This window comes from Marmota flaviventris, chromosome 1 (genome assembly GCF_047511675.1).
Source record: "Marmota flaviventris isolate mMarFla1 chromosome 1, mMarFla1.hap1, whole genome shotgun sequence".
NCBI lineage: Eukaryota > Metazoa > Chordata > Mammalia > Rodentia > Sciuridae > Marmota > Marmota flaviventris.
Window position 1 is genome coordinate 10880048 of NC_092498.1, and position 15343 is coordinate 10895390.

The following is a 15343-nucleotide window of genomic DNA, read 5'->3' on the forward strand; positions in this document are numbered from 1 at the left end:
TGGTACCCTAAAGCATACATATGGCCTGATGAGGGTGTATTCCTTATGCATTCCTTCTCAGTAAACACAGTACATAAGCATAGACATGACCATATGTCACTGAAGATTTCTCAATTTCTCAAGTTAAAAATACATAATTCAATTCTTTGTATCTAAAATCCTAGTTATTAAAGTTATATATTCTTATGTAATGAGCTTCTCATATTTGGCTGAAAATTTCATGTTATTTCTAAAATTATACATAGGAAGTATATTTCTCTCTTTATTGTCACCTTGCTTCTACATAAGTATATATCCAAGATGATGCATTAATGGATTATGCTAATTAAAAATTAAATCAAGACTTTAAGTTCACATAGAAATTGCCCAGATTGGTGGCGACAAACCTGAATCTGCAGGCAGCATCAATTCCTGTTGTTAGGAGTCCCTGTTTTGGTAACCATTGAAATTCTAACTAGGCATCTTTGGATTTCCTGACAATTCTGTGTAGGGGAGACCCTTGTTGCCCACAGTTCTGTCATTCTCAATAAAAGAAATTCTCAAATTCTTTGGAGTAAGAAACCCAAACAGGTGGGGTAATTGGCGTGGGAGTCAAGAAGGAGCATGGGAAGAGAGCAAAAGGGAAAAGAGGGTCTTGCTTGCCTCCATCCCCAGACTTTGCTAAGGCCCTGCTCACGTGGTGCTTCTGACTTGGGGGAGAGGAGGAAAGCAGAGGAGTTTGGGGAGCATTGGGAGTCATTCCATCTGGCTCAGGGAAGGCAGAGTGGGAGTGAGACGGGATTCCACCCGAACATCCCCCTCCCGCTCCTCCTGGACTCCTCCATCTGTCACCTGTGCATCACTGGCCTGCCCTGAGCACCTCTCTCCTTATCCTGGTAGAAGAGTTTGTGTCGATAAGGTATACAGCAGAATGCTGGGGAGACTGTGTCTCAGAAGTCATCATGAAGCAGAGCTTTAAAAGGGAAAATGGAAGATAATTCACTTAGCTAGGATATGTGATTTCAACCAGAAAATGAGTGCAATTAACTGATCAAAAGAGGAAGGCCAAATGGGAGCAAGTTGGAGGGAAAGAAAGGATGCAGATGTCATTTCTCTCTCCTAAGCCATGCTTCCTAAGTGCACCCGGCAGCCTTGCTCAGGGAAGTTCTCATTACTATAAGAAACTCCACCTACGTAAACTGAGTTCTTGCATACATACACACACATATATCTTTCCAACATTTCTAATGTGCTTATGAATATCAGATGCCACAGGAAGGTAGTGAAGTGATATCTGAAGACATTTCCAATTCCATTTGAAAAGGATATACATTGTGACAATCACAAAAATAAAACACAAAGGAAACTATGCTTATCAGAATCTCTCTATTTTCTCACATGAGTCCTGAATACACACGCAGACCTTCCACAGGGCAAGCTGGGGAAATCAATACTGTAAATGAAATACCATTGGCATCCTTTTTCTCATCTCAGCTGCCGTGTGAGCGAAGACTGGTAATGCCTCGATAAATAATGCCAAGCTTCAGTCTCTTTTACCCTCGTCCCAAACAGATGAGCAATTTCTGAAAAGCAACTGTAGAAGATGCACTTTTACCTCTTCATCAAAAACGTATAAAAATGAAATATACTGTGATATTTATTACCATGTGTATTATAAACCACCATGGTGATCCAGTACAAATGGCTTTTTTCTCGGTGGTGCCGACCTTCAAAAGTGATGATGTGAAAAGCCCTAGACTTTATGACAGCTTAACTAGAAATACATTACAGCTGCTATATTAATATGTAGTTGCGGCTTTGCTATAAAGTTTGAATATGAAAAGAAACTCTGAATCTGCGCTCTGCTATAAACTTTAAATATGCACAAAGATATGTTCACAAAGCAGCAGGAGGAGGCTGAGATAATGTTTATATGAAATGATGCTGCCCCTTCTTCTCAGCCTCAAACCTTCAAGGTAGTTTTTACATTACATAAATTCAATATTAGCAATTGAATGACTTGTATCAGTTTTCACACAGCAAATTAGAAAAGCTGACCAGGAGTATGCAATTGTACGTAGGTGCATCATGCATGGTAGGGATACCTTTACATTCCTGTATTTGGCAACTCATGAATCCCTAAGCATAGATATATTGAGGATCTCTAATAAATCAATCAGTGAGCTAATGCTGAGTAGCAAAAAACTGATTTGAAATATCATTTTGAAAGGAGAAAATTTATTTCCCCTATGCTCCTTCATATGCATAAATATTATGGTGCTACATTTTCAATAACTGATTTGATACCTAAAATCAGTTTGGTCAATGTTTTGGCTTTAAGTGGACACAATTTTCCCTGGCATGTAACTGCTGCTGTGGTACATATCAAAACAATGTTGTACTGGCTCTCAAATTAATTTTTTTTGCAAATATTCTAAGAGAAATATAACCTATTCTTTTCTGAGGGTGAAGGTGGGCATGCATTCTGTGTGGAGCATGCACTCAGGAGCACAGCACACATTTAAGGACCCAATATCTTTATCCATTCTAGCAGCTTCATTAGTTTTGTAAATCATCTAAATAACAGAAACTAGAAGGGAACAAATTAGGTTAATTGTTATATCATTGCATATTTTTAATGTTTTTTTAACACAGTCTGCAATTGGTGGTTAGGAGTGCTAATTAAAAATTTTTAAAAAAGATAATATCAATGACTTATCCTTAAAGGAGGATCAGCAACCAAAAGGGCAAGGAATATCCAGGTTGTTCATTTGGTTGGGGAAGGTGGTCTACAACAGCATGAAACAAAATTAACATGCCATGAATTCCGGGTGAAGGGAAGAAAGCAATTGGATGAGCATTTGGAAGTTACCTACCATGTCATATAATTAATGCTGGGTTTTTTAATATATTATTTCAATTAATTCCCCCAAACTTTTCAAATAAAGATAAAAGTAATAGTCACCTGGTTTTAGATGAAAATAACTTGCCCAAAGGTAACACAGCTGGTACTTTTGCAGAGTTCAACCCTGTCCTTCTGAAGAGCTTCAAAGAGAAGGAGGCCAGTTACTTCTCCTGGCTCTAGATGGACTCAGACAGGAAGAGAGAGGGAGCCTATTTTTTAAAGCATGTGCTACGTATGACAGAACAAATTAAGAAAGGAAAATTATAGTAACCCGATGATGATGTTTGAGAATAAAGAGGCTAAGATAATAAATCTGCCAAATTTAAATTATTTTATTCTGATTTGTCTTTAATACTCTATGCTTTATAACTAATGTTATTTTTTTCTTTGAAGTCATTCATTAAACAGGGTTTCAGCTGAATCATTGCTAATCTATTCTGTGATGACTAGAACTGCTTAATGTGCCAAGATCTATAACGAATCTGTCCAGTGTTATAGCCCCTAGGTAGATGTGGCTATTTAAATTGATACATAAATTAATTAATGGAAGGCCAAATTTAAAATTCAGTTCCTAGTTCACAAAAGCCACATTCGGGGGTCCCATAGTCACCTGTGGCTAATAGGTATGATGGCAGCATTGCAAATATGGAACATTTCCATCAATTCTGAAGATTCTACCAGACAATGCTGCTATGGAGCAAGGATCGTGGGCCATGGCCAGCAGCCAGCACCAAACTGCCATGTGCTTTTGTATGTAAACCTTGCCTGGATCATAGGCACAACCCTATCTTATGTGTTGTCCTTGGCTGAGTCTCTGCCCTGCCATATGGAATCCTTTACAGAAACCATTTTGCCAACCCCTGCTCTAGCAGATGGATATCATGGAGGCATGCATAGTTTAAATCCTGACAGAAATTAGATTACATGTGTCTAAGCATTCTTCTTGTTTGCCAAACTGAAATTATAATAATACTAGTCCTACATATAATTTTCCATAATACTGATTTTACATGGTTTTGTTAGGATGATGTGAGAGAATGTATACAAACCACTCAGTACAAAGATTGGTATATTGTAAGTTCTCAAAAAAAAAGTTTCACTAATATTTTCATCATTATTCTTGCAACTGGTAAAAGATACACAAAGTTTCCCTCCCTTTCCAATCCAAAATCAGATTCAAAACTTAAAAGCCAACACATCTACCAAAGGCACCAAGACTCTGTACTTTTTAGGCATCATGGTACCCATGGTTTATTATTTGTTTGAGATGGTTTTTTAATTATGTATTTTTAGAAATTTTATGCATATGTATATTTTTCTACCTCAGACGTCAGATGCAATGAGAACATCTGAAATCTATCTATAAGCCTGGAAGTCAAACATTATCCAATATTCCTTTGGTCCCTGCATTCTGTGCAAAGATGTGGATAAGCTACATCTGTCTTCCACGTTTGATAAGATCCTAGTTCCCAATTATTTTACACTTAGGGAAAGTAGACTCAACTTCTGAGTTTGATCACAAGCAACATGTGCAGTTTCTAAGCTTTTTCTTTATAGAAAAGTTTCTGCTATCTGAAATAGCTCATTCTTTTAAAAGGCTAGGGGTAGTCCACAAAGTATGTACCTGATTAACAGGTCATTTACAGATGGTGGGAAGCACCCTCCGACCACTGCGAAGACTTGTTGTACTATTCCACCTTTTCCTGTCACCTCTAGAAGTGGCCACTTCTCACTCTGACCTGCCCACTTCCGGCCCACTTAGACCAATGAACCTCCTGTGCCCCCCTAGTAAAGCCCTCCCTCCCAGACACTAATCTGCCAGCCCAGTGCCCAGACCTAGGAGGGAAAATGATGTTGGCTGAAATAAAGTCTACAAAGATTATATCCCATGCAAACCTACACAGGAAACAGGCTGTTCTCAGTTTTCTCTCATGCCCTTCTCTCCATCCACGGACATGTGTGACTTTAGCAATGTTTATCATTACTTGCATGAATTAAAACTCTTACCTCAAATATTAAACAGCAAAATTATTTCCAACTGAAGCTTGGAATAAAAAGTAAGGGTACAGGGTTCAGTGTTGTAGTAGATGGGTACAAAATAAGGACAGAAGGATAAGGAGATGGAGACAAACCTACCTTGAGAATTGGCTGTCTTTGGCATTATGTTTAAGCTCTTAGCCAATGGTGACTTGGTAACTAATTCTGTCAACATACTTCCAAGGTGGTTATTAAAATTCCCTTTCATTTCTGGAAAAGCTCCCATTCAAAGAAGTTAGTAATTTGCTACAGAGCAGAGTTAATAAGTGATAGATCTGGGATTCATGTTGAATCCATCTTATTTCAGCATTCATTCCCTTTCCCCCAGGCTGCATTATGTTATTATTTTAAAATAAGCTGTGGTGTTTGCTGTATCATGAGGCAAATTTTTTAATTGATCTCTTTTTAAATCTGGATTATAGCACAGATTTGATACATGTGTGACTAGTCAAAATCCTAGCCCTGGATTTGAGTTACAAAAGACACATGTGGAACTGTAACTGGCTCTGTCTTTCACTCACGTTTCCATTTCAAAGCCACATCTGACAGCAGCTGGTACAGCTTCTGAGCTTACTCACTTGGGTTCATAGCCAGGTACTGTAACTGTGCACTACAACCTGCATGATCTTTCTAGACAACACACTTCCTGGCACCCCAGAGCATTCTTCTCAGTCTGGAACACCTGGACGTAACGAACACCTGTGCTCTCCACTAGCTGAAACCTGGCCTTGTTCATTATTTCAGATGACTTCAGAGATTGCATCTCGCCCAGTTAATCATCTTGGCCGATGGCTCCAGACTTCTGCCATTCATACCCAGGAGAAAAGCACTATGGCATTTTGAATTTTTTGTTTGTTTGTGAAGAGACCCAACTTTAAAATTCCGTTTTTTCAGAGTTTAATGAAGCTTGAAATTGGTGACCTACAGAACGTTTTACATCCTAATGTGTTTTCTGGGTAATAATAATGGTTGAACATTTTGTCTAACTTGCAAAGACTAACTCTTTGTCCCAAATGCTGTCTCAGAGGAACACAAAGTCGAGTGTGGCTGGTAAATACCACTGCTGCCATTGCTGTTTCTAATACATAGTGGCAACTCCCACCCAGGCTTTTTCTGACTAAGCATGTTACTAAGGATTTCAAACACAAATCTCATTTATTTGAACAGCAAAAGAATACCGAGATATAGGTTTCATCGGTCTCATTTTGCCAACTAGCAAATAGATTCAGCTGCATTAGTTAATTTACCCAAAGTTACCTCTAGAAAATGTTGTCAGTACATTTAGGCTGCCATATTCAAAACACCATAAACTTGTAGCTTATAAACAATAGAAATTTGTTTTTCGCTGTACTGGGGGTTGAGAAATCCAAGATAAAGGTGCTAGTAGGTTTGGTGTCTGATAAGGGGTTTTCCTCACAGGTGGTGCCTTCGTGCTTTGGTGTCCTCACATGCGAGGGGCAAACAGGTTCCCTGGGGCATATTTTATAATGGCACAATTCCCATGCATCCCTCTTGACCTCATTACTTCCTAAAGGCCACAACTCTTAGTACTCTGCCTTCAGAATTAGGTTTCAGTATATGAAATAAAGAGGGACACAAATATTCAGATCATAGATGACATTCACAGAAGATGATAGATATAGAATTTGAACTGTGATTGAAGGCCCTAAAGATGCTCCAAACAGTGGGTGACAAAAAGTGAACATGCAAAGATGAGAATTCAGGTCTGAGTCCAGCACATTTCACAAAACACAGGCCAAGTGAATATCGAAAAGTGAGTCATTGGTTTCTGGGAATCTTCTTAGGATCCGCTGGAGCATAGTAACCATCTTTTGGGTTTCCTGGTTTTCAACCCCACTCTCACTTGACAATCTCCTGGGGAGTTTTAAGAAAGAATCTAACATCTGAGCCCCCAAAACTAGATCAGAATAAGTACTGGATAGTGGTCTTATAGTGACTATTTCTAATAGGTCAGCCAGAGCCCAAAAGAGTACAATAGTGATTGGAGTAGAAGCAATGCTGATTTTGACTGAGAAGGAAGATATGGAAGAACCAGTAGATAGAGAAAAGTCCTACATAAATTCTCCCAGAGTTTTCAGGGTTGAAAATTACTATAAGCTACATCAATGCTTGCTGGTAGCTCATAGACCTGTCTGAGAGCTAAAGTCCCTATAGAACTCCCTGTGCAGACCACTAAAGTAGCCAAGAAGGTCAGCAAGTTTATTAGAGTTAAAACATTTTTTGATCAAGTTTATTATGGTCAAAAAGATTTGATAGGAGAATAAATGGATGAAATTATTTCAGTATTCACTGGTTTTGTATGGGCTCATCAGAGCATTTCAAAAAAGCACTTGCATTTCATAAAAGCAGATTTTATTACCAAAACTCTTCATCCAAAATATGATTCTTCTCCATGGGGGTTAATTCAATAAAACAACAAAAAGCAAAGTACAATAAACAGAACAAATCTGGGTCTTATCTCATTGGGTCAAGGCAGCAACAATGCTACCATTAGAAATTTCTGCTGTTTTGCAAAGCGAATCAGATAGACATGGTTATGCTGAAATAAAAACAGTAGAAAATCACTTAGAGTTGAATGGAACTAACTTAATAGGTCCATAGTAAATACTAAAATAGATAACATATTGAAGACCACAGAACAGTAGCAAACCAAAAGGAAAATGTTTTACCACTTACACGCCACTGTGCATATCTTCTGGAAGATTCCTTTCACAAGGCTTGAGAAGGAAAATATGCTTAAGGAAGTCAGTGGTTCCCTGCATGAATGTGTGCTTTGTCAACTTCATCTCAGAGGTGGAGGAGGACTATCAGATAAATCCCCATTATGGGAAAAGCATCAAAATGTCCCCAAAATAGATGACCACAGAACAGTTAGGGAAAACCACAAACCCCTCGTGTGAAACCACTAGAAGCTATCTGTGGAGCCACATTACACAGAAAGGACAAAATTCTGTATGTGAGCCAGGAACATCCACTTTTCTACCCATTTCTATAGCACCCCCAAGCCAGACTGAAATGCTTTAGAAATCTAGGTTAAAAAAGAAAAGAAAGAAACCTACAAGCCCTTTCCCAGACTTTCAGTGGGAACAAATGTGCAGGAGCTATTGATGTCTGATTAAAGGTACAGAAATATTTTTTAAGGTCTCGGTGCTCCAAATTCTTTGTGTGAAATATGAATGCCCCTGATGGACAATGAATTTGCACAATAGATCTTCTTGTAGACTTGCCCCTGGGGCTTCTAATTTCAGTCCAGGCGGTAAATAAAAGTTCCTCCAAATTGTATTTGGACCTAGGTTAGAACTCTATGCACAAATGTATTGACAGCCTTGTGGAGGGCTCATGCCCTTATTTTTTTTCCTTAAATGAAACACTAAATACCTTGCTCCTATCACCAGATATTCTGATGTAATTGGTTTGGGGTGTGACCTGGCATCTGTAGTTTTCAAAGCTTCCAGGTGTTTCTAATATGTAGCAAAGAATGGGAACCACTGTGCTAGACTGATTGCTTTTCCAATCCCTGTCACATGCCTGGTTTTCATAAAACAGTCCAATCATGTCAACACATATCTAAGTGTCTTTTTTTTTCCATAAGAATCTTTAAATTAGACAATCTGTACTCACTTCAGCCTCGCCTCTCAATTCCCTCCTTCTAACTTGCTTCTTAATATCCACCACACTTCACCTACCTCTTAGTCCTTGAACTTCACAAGCCCCTAAACAAAGTAAGAAAGACAAAGATTAATTTGGCCCACAATAACTTAGAGGATTCTATTTGTCATGCATTAAGCAAGTCCAATTCTGAGAAGTAGATGTTGGCAAAGGTTTTTTAGTTGAGCACAAGAATTATTATTTCCTACTTGTCTACAGAACTCCTCTAACCCTAGCCACATTCAATAATAAATGCATTATTACTAAGAATGGCACATGAAAAGCTTGGATTTCATTTAAAGGGCAGCTCACAATCCCAGGGTCAGCGTGGGGTGCCCTTTACACCTTAGGATCCACAGCCCATCAATCAGGTTGAACATTCCCTGGTGGCCCCTGCCACCCCTCCATGCAGGCGTCCATACACTTACTTTAAGTCCTTTAAGCGTGTCCTCACTCCATATTCTGGCTTCTTGCAACACAGATTCAGAGTTGCATAAATTATATACAGTAGATAGGAAAAGAGAATTGTCTCCCATAAATCATCAAAATGATTTACAAATAAACTTCCTCAACGTCAGAAAGAAAAAAAAATGCATGATGTGCAGAGTTTCATTCCATCATGAAAGATCCTTACCAGAAAAACAAGCTGAAATTCTAGGGCTACTTAGTCCTTGGGGAATGTTTTTCATCCTTCACATTTTTAGTCATGACACAAGGATTCAAAAGAAGAAGAAGGAGGAGGAGAAGGAGGAGGAGGAGGAGGAGGAGGAGGAGGAGGAAGAAGAAGTGCAAGTCCTTCAGTTGCCATCTGGATTCACCCGGTTGAAACAGGGACTTAAATTCTTTCAGATATTAAATTTCCCTTCTTTCTTTCACTCTTCCACCTTTTTTCCTGTTCCCTCAGTGTGCTCAAATCACCCAGGGCAGAATGCTGCACTCACCATACGCATGGTTTTCGGGGATTTTCAAGCTTATGCTTAGGTATAGCCTCTCCTACGAAGCCTGGCACCTCCTGAATGCAAGGCTCTCCATGTGCATCCTGCACACCTTGCCTAGGTGTCTAGAACAATCCCTCTTACTGCATGAAAGGGTCTGTTCACTTCTCTGCTCTGAGATCTTTCACAACAGGGATGCTGTGCTATTTGTCTTTGCAACAATAGTACTTAATATGATTCTCACTCCATCAATGCGTGAAGTTTAGTGACTTATTGAATGCATGAATGATTGAACCTTTGACATCAAGCTCTCTCAGCCTGTTCTCCCACTCTAAAACATAATTGCCTATCACAAGGGTGATATGAATATTAAGAAATATTTCGTATAAAATATCAGGAATAATCAGACCTTGGTAAAAGTTTATTCTCTTTTCCTCTCCATCCTGCATCTTTTTTTTTAAAGGTATTGTCTCCATGTGAGTGGTCCTAGTTACAGAGCAATAAAGCAATAAAGATCAGAAAGTTAATATCATTCACCAACTGAAGCATGAGTAAAAATGCAATGCTTACTTCACACTTTGAAAAGATATAGATTTTACATAATGACACTATGTTCCCCATTTATGATAAAAATATTGAAGGCAGAGGAATGATTATGAGAGTACACAGAAGGTCAATTCTGAAATCTTGTAGAAGCAGTGTGGTATGATAATTAAGATCATGGGTCCAGAGAGACTTGCAGATAAGGGACTTGGGTCTCAAACCTCAGCTACTTAATAGGCAGAAATTTGTCCTTGGATGAGTTACTTAGTCTCAGTAAACTTCAGATTTTTCATCTTCAAAATGGGAAGGATACCTCATGACCTATGTTGTATTCAATGAAAACGTGTATATAAAGTACATAGTCAATGGTTAACAAAGTTGCTATTATTAACTATAGAAAACTGGGTTTTAAAAATAATCTATGGGACTGGAATGCACACCTAAGAGTATAAAATTTCTCCTTTTCCTAGGAAATGCATGTCCCCTTCTTTGGAGAAATTTTTGGTGTTATTCTAGCATTATAAGAGGACATGTTGATAAGTTTTTTAGACTTTCTCCTCCAGCACAGGGTAGACAAATATTGAGTCAAATGGAGCTCTCCCACAGGATCTCACACATTGGTCCTAGGAGAAGAATGGGCTCATCACTGGGGTGACCTGGAAGACCTACACTTGTGGAACCAGTGTCCAAGAGGGAATTAGTGTGAGGTCATTAAACCATGCTGCCCAAGAAACAGAGGAGAATTGGGGAAAATCTGAAGGGTTTGAATCTATTTATGCTTCTCCCTGGGATATAACCCCTCCCTTCACAGGAGAAAAATGTCCCTTCCTAAGTCATATCATTAGATTGAGGTTCAATCACCTGGGACTGATATGGTTGTTTAGCCTGGTATACACACAGGAGGACCTCAGAGTGCTCAAGTTCAAGAATAGGCTCAGTGCATGATTAAATTTTCCAGCACATCAGAAGGAAATGGATTTCAAATTTCATGGGCAGCACCAAAGGGATGAGAATATTGGACAGGTACAAACATAAATAAATAAAAGGAAACCAAATCATCTAGTAAGATGGGGAAGATTAGAATATTTCTGGAGTGAAAATTCTTCCTATTATCAGAGTTTCCCCAAAATTCATCAGAAAGAAAGATGTGTGATTTTTTTCAATGTTCCACAAATATTGGTGTATAAAACTAACAAATGCTGTATAGGTTTGAGAGAGAGAGAGAGAGAGAACACATGTAACCTATAGGACAATTAGAATTGCTTATCACAGTTATAATCAAATAAAACAGAGAAAGTGAGGACTATGGAGAAGTAAGAGACTAGAGCCAGAGATGATTTGAAAATGCATCTAACTCCCAGAATCCTCGGATATAGTGATTGAGGGCTTGTTATGGTTAAATATAAGGTGTTCCCCAAAAGTTCATGTGTGAGACAATGCAAAAATATTCAGAGGTGAAATCATGAGATGTGAGAGGTATAAACTAATCAGTAGATTAATCCACTGATATGGATTAACTGGGTAGTAACTGCAGACATGAGGGGTATGCTACAGGAAGTAAGTCACTGACATGTCCTTGGGCTTTATATTTTGTCCCTGGTAAGTGGAGGTCTCTCAGCATCCCTCTGGCACAGCCTTCCACCTTGAAGTTCTGCCTTACCTCAGGCTCAGAGCTATGGAGTTGGCCAATCATGGACTGAACTTCCAAAAGTGTGAGCCAAAATAAACTTTCCGTCCTCTAAATTGTTCTTGGCAGGTGATCCTAACAACAAAAAGCTAACAAAGGTTCTTTGAAATTCTTTGGCCCCAGTATAGGATCTCAGCTTATTTTCTTCTAGATCACGGAGAGACTGGAAGATACAACTTAATATCTGATAATGCTTAAAAATAGCAAGCAACCGTAATAAAAAAAAAGGGGAGAAAAAAAAAAAAAAACCTTTGTAACCTGGAAGAAATGTCAGAGACATTGCTTGAATAAAATTGACGTGATGTGTTTTCTAGCTATGATTCAGTAGCAGGGATGAGATTTATCCATTCTGCTAAAGTAACTGAAAAACTGAACAATATCTATAACACAATGGTTTTCAGACACTGGAAGAAAAGCACCTCTTGTCAGTGACACCAGAGAGAAGGAAAACACATTTCATGGGTCTATGAAAGCCCCAATGTACTGTGCACTGCCTGGACTGCTTCCAGACCATAGTGCAGGGAGAGCAGTCAGCACATTCTGAAGGTCACCCTGCGTGGAGGGGACAGAGTGTGATGATTAGAGAGACCAAAATGACCAGACTTTACAGGGTACAACGGTGGAAAGGAGAGAGAGAGAGAAAGCCCCAGAGACATGTATACACTCCCCCTCCAACCTTCAGCAGAGCCCTGATCAACAGGAACAGATGAGGAGTCTTCTGAGGAAGCATGAAGCCAAGAAGAATGCTTGGGGGTCCAAAAGGCCAGGAAGTGGGGAAGGGAAATCACTGCTAAAAAGTTTTTATACTAAATGTACAGTGATCACAATACCACTTGAAGATCTCCTCTCTCTCTCTCTCTCTCTCTCTCTCTCTCTCTCTCACACACACACACACACACACACACACACACACACAATAAACCTCTGGGAAAACACTATGAATACTAAATGAATACATCTAATGAGCCACTAGAATAACGAATACAGAATTATAAAAATTACTCAATCTAAAAGAAGTCAAGATAGAGACGAAAGAATGAATGAAACAAAAACAATAAGATGGTAGATTTAAATTCAAATATGCCAGTAAAACATGTAAACAGTGGTTCTCAACACAGAGGTGATTTGGGTCATCCCAGTGAGCATGTGGCAATGGCTAGAGGTGCTTTTCACTGTTGTGACAAGAGATGGGCAAGTTTTGGCAACCAGCTGGCATAAGCCACAAATGCAGCTAAACATCCAACCATGCAGAGGACTGTACCCCAAAACCAAGAATTATCTCACCCAAACTGTCAATAATGCCAGGTTGGGGAAACTACTCTAAGCAAACACAAAGCAAAGTCAAAGCCACAATGTCTGCCATCCAATAAAAATTTGCCAGGAATGTACAATTCTTCCCATTGTCAAATAAAATCCACTTCACTGCAAAGATATGAACAAGTTATAATTAAAAGACAGAAAAAGATGTTATGATAATGCCAATTAAAATAAAGTTAAAATGCCTATATTAATAACATACAAAGTGGATACAGAATGAGGAATGTTTCTAGGACAAACAAGACGTTTTATAATAGTAAGTATGTCAACCCATCAAGGGATCAATAAAACCCTGACTGTGTATACAGTTACCAAGAGAACTTCAAAATACCTAAAACAAAACATGACAGAAGCAAGGCAGAAATTGACAAGGTCTAAATTATGATTTTGGGAGATTATAATACTCCTTTCTTAATATTTGAAAGAATAAGTAGGCAAAAGATCAAAAAAGATATAAAGTACTTGAGAAACACTATTAAGTATCTTCATCTATCTGATTTTTATAGAAAAAGTACCTAAATAAGCAAAACAAAAATTCTTCTCAATACACACAGGATATTTACCCCCAAAATTATGTTTTGGACTATAAAACAAGCCTCAGTAGACTTTAAAATGAATAAAGCTTTACAAAATATGTCCTCCCATCACAATGGAATTGCATTAGAATTACAGAAGGACACCTGAACAATCTGCAAATACTTGGAAAATAAATAACACACCTCCAAGTGAACTACAGGTAAAAGATCAAAATTATGAAGTCAAAGTATATGGAATGCACCTAAAATAGTCCTTAAAATATATAACACTGAAAACTATGTTAGCAGAGAAGAAAGGCCTCCAGTTAGTGACCTTAGCTTCTACTTTCAGAAACCAGAAAAATAGAAAAGCAAACCAAACCCAAAATAAGCTAAACAAAGGATAAAAAGAAATCAGGGCTGAGGTTGTGGCTCAGTGGCAGAGCGCTTGCCTCACACGTGTGAGGCACTGGGTTTGATTCTCAGCACCACATAAAAATAAATAAATAAAATAAAAATAAAGTAAAAAAAGAAACCAGTAACACTTGAAACAAAACCAAGATGGATATGTGGGGGTGATGAGAAGGGTATATGGGAATTTCTTATATCCGGTGCTTAATTTTTCTTTAAACCTAAAACTGTTCTCAAAACAGTTTAATAACTAGCAGGAGTGGGGTGGGAGTAGACAAAGACATTGAATCAGCTTTAGGGCAAGTCAGATTAACAGGAACCAGATCTATATTCCCCCCTAAAAATAAATAAGAAGTAAGAAAGAACATATTAAAGGGCAGCGCTCAAGACCCTGAACACAAGACAGTGAAGGAGAGTGATCAGTGAGAGCTGAGGAAAAGAATAAATGAACTCAAAGACAGCACAAGCCCTTGGCCAGAGGTACAAGGACAGAACACAGTGGGGGCTGTGCAGACAGAGCTGGTGCTTGGGGAGGCCAAGGAGCTGAAGTTCTTCAGACAGGGGAAGGGAAACAGTCCCCAGGGTTTACACAGACCAAGAATAGTTCTGCTCAAAACAGACTAAAAAAAAAAAAAAAAAAAAATCTAATTCATGGGACAACGAGAGGACTCAGAATAGCTCAGCCTCAGAAGAACAAAAACTTACCTTCAACAAACAAGCATTGCCCTGACATTATCTAACAACACTTATGAGCAAGCCTAAAAGCAGCCTGTTTTGAACTACCTTAACTACAATCAAGACAAGAATATTTAAAGAAACACAAAGGAAAAAAAAAAATGTCAAAGCCACAATGTCTGCCATCCAATAAAAATTTGCCAGGAATGTTAAAATGTAGAAAAATACAAATGACATAAAGATAAAAATGTATTGATCAAAGCCAATTCTGGAGCCAGGTATGGTAGTGCATGTCTGTAATCCCAGTGGCTGGGAGGCTGAGGCCAGAGGATCGCAAGTTCAAAACCATCCTCAGGAAAAGCAAGGTGCTAAGCAACTCAGGAAGACCCTGTCTCTAAATAAAATACAAAATAGGGCTGGGGATGTGGCTCAGTGATTGAGAGCCCCTAAGTTCAATCCCCAGTACCAAAACAGAAGAAAAAAGCTAATTCTGGAAAAGATCATAGAATTAGTAGACAAATTAATAAAACATATTCTATGTGTTGAAGAAACTGAAAGAAATACTTAAGCATTATAAGTAGAGACAAAGATCTAAAAATCATCAAAATCAAGCATTTTGTTATTAAAACAGTAGCTGGAAAATACATGGGTGGGAGAGTCTACAGGTGAG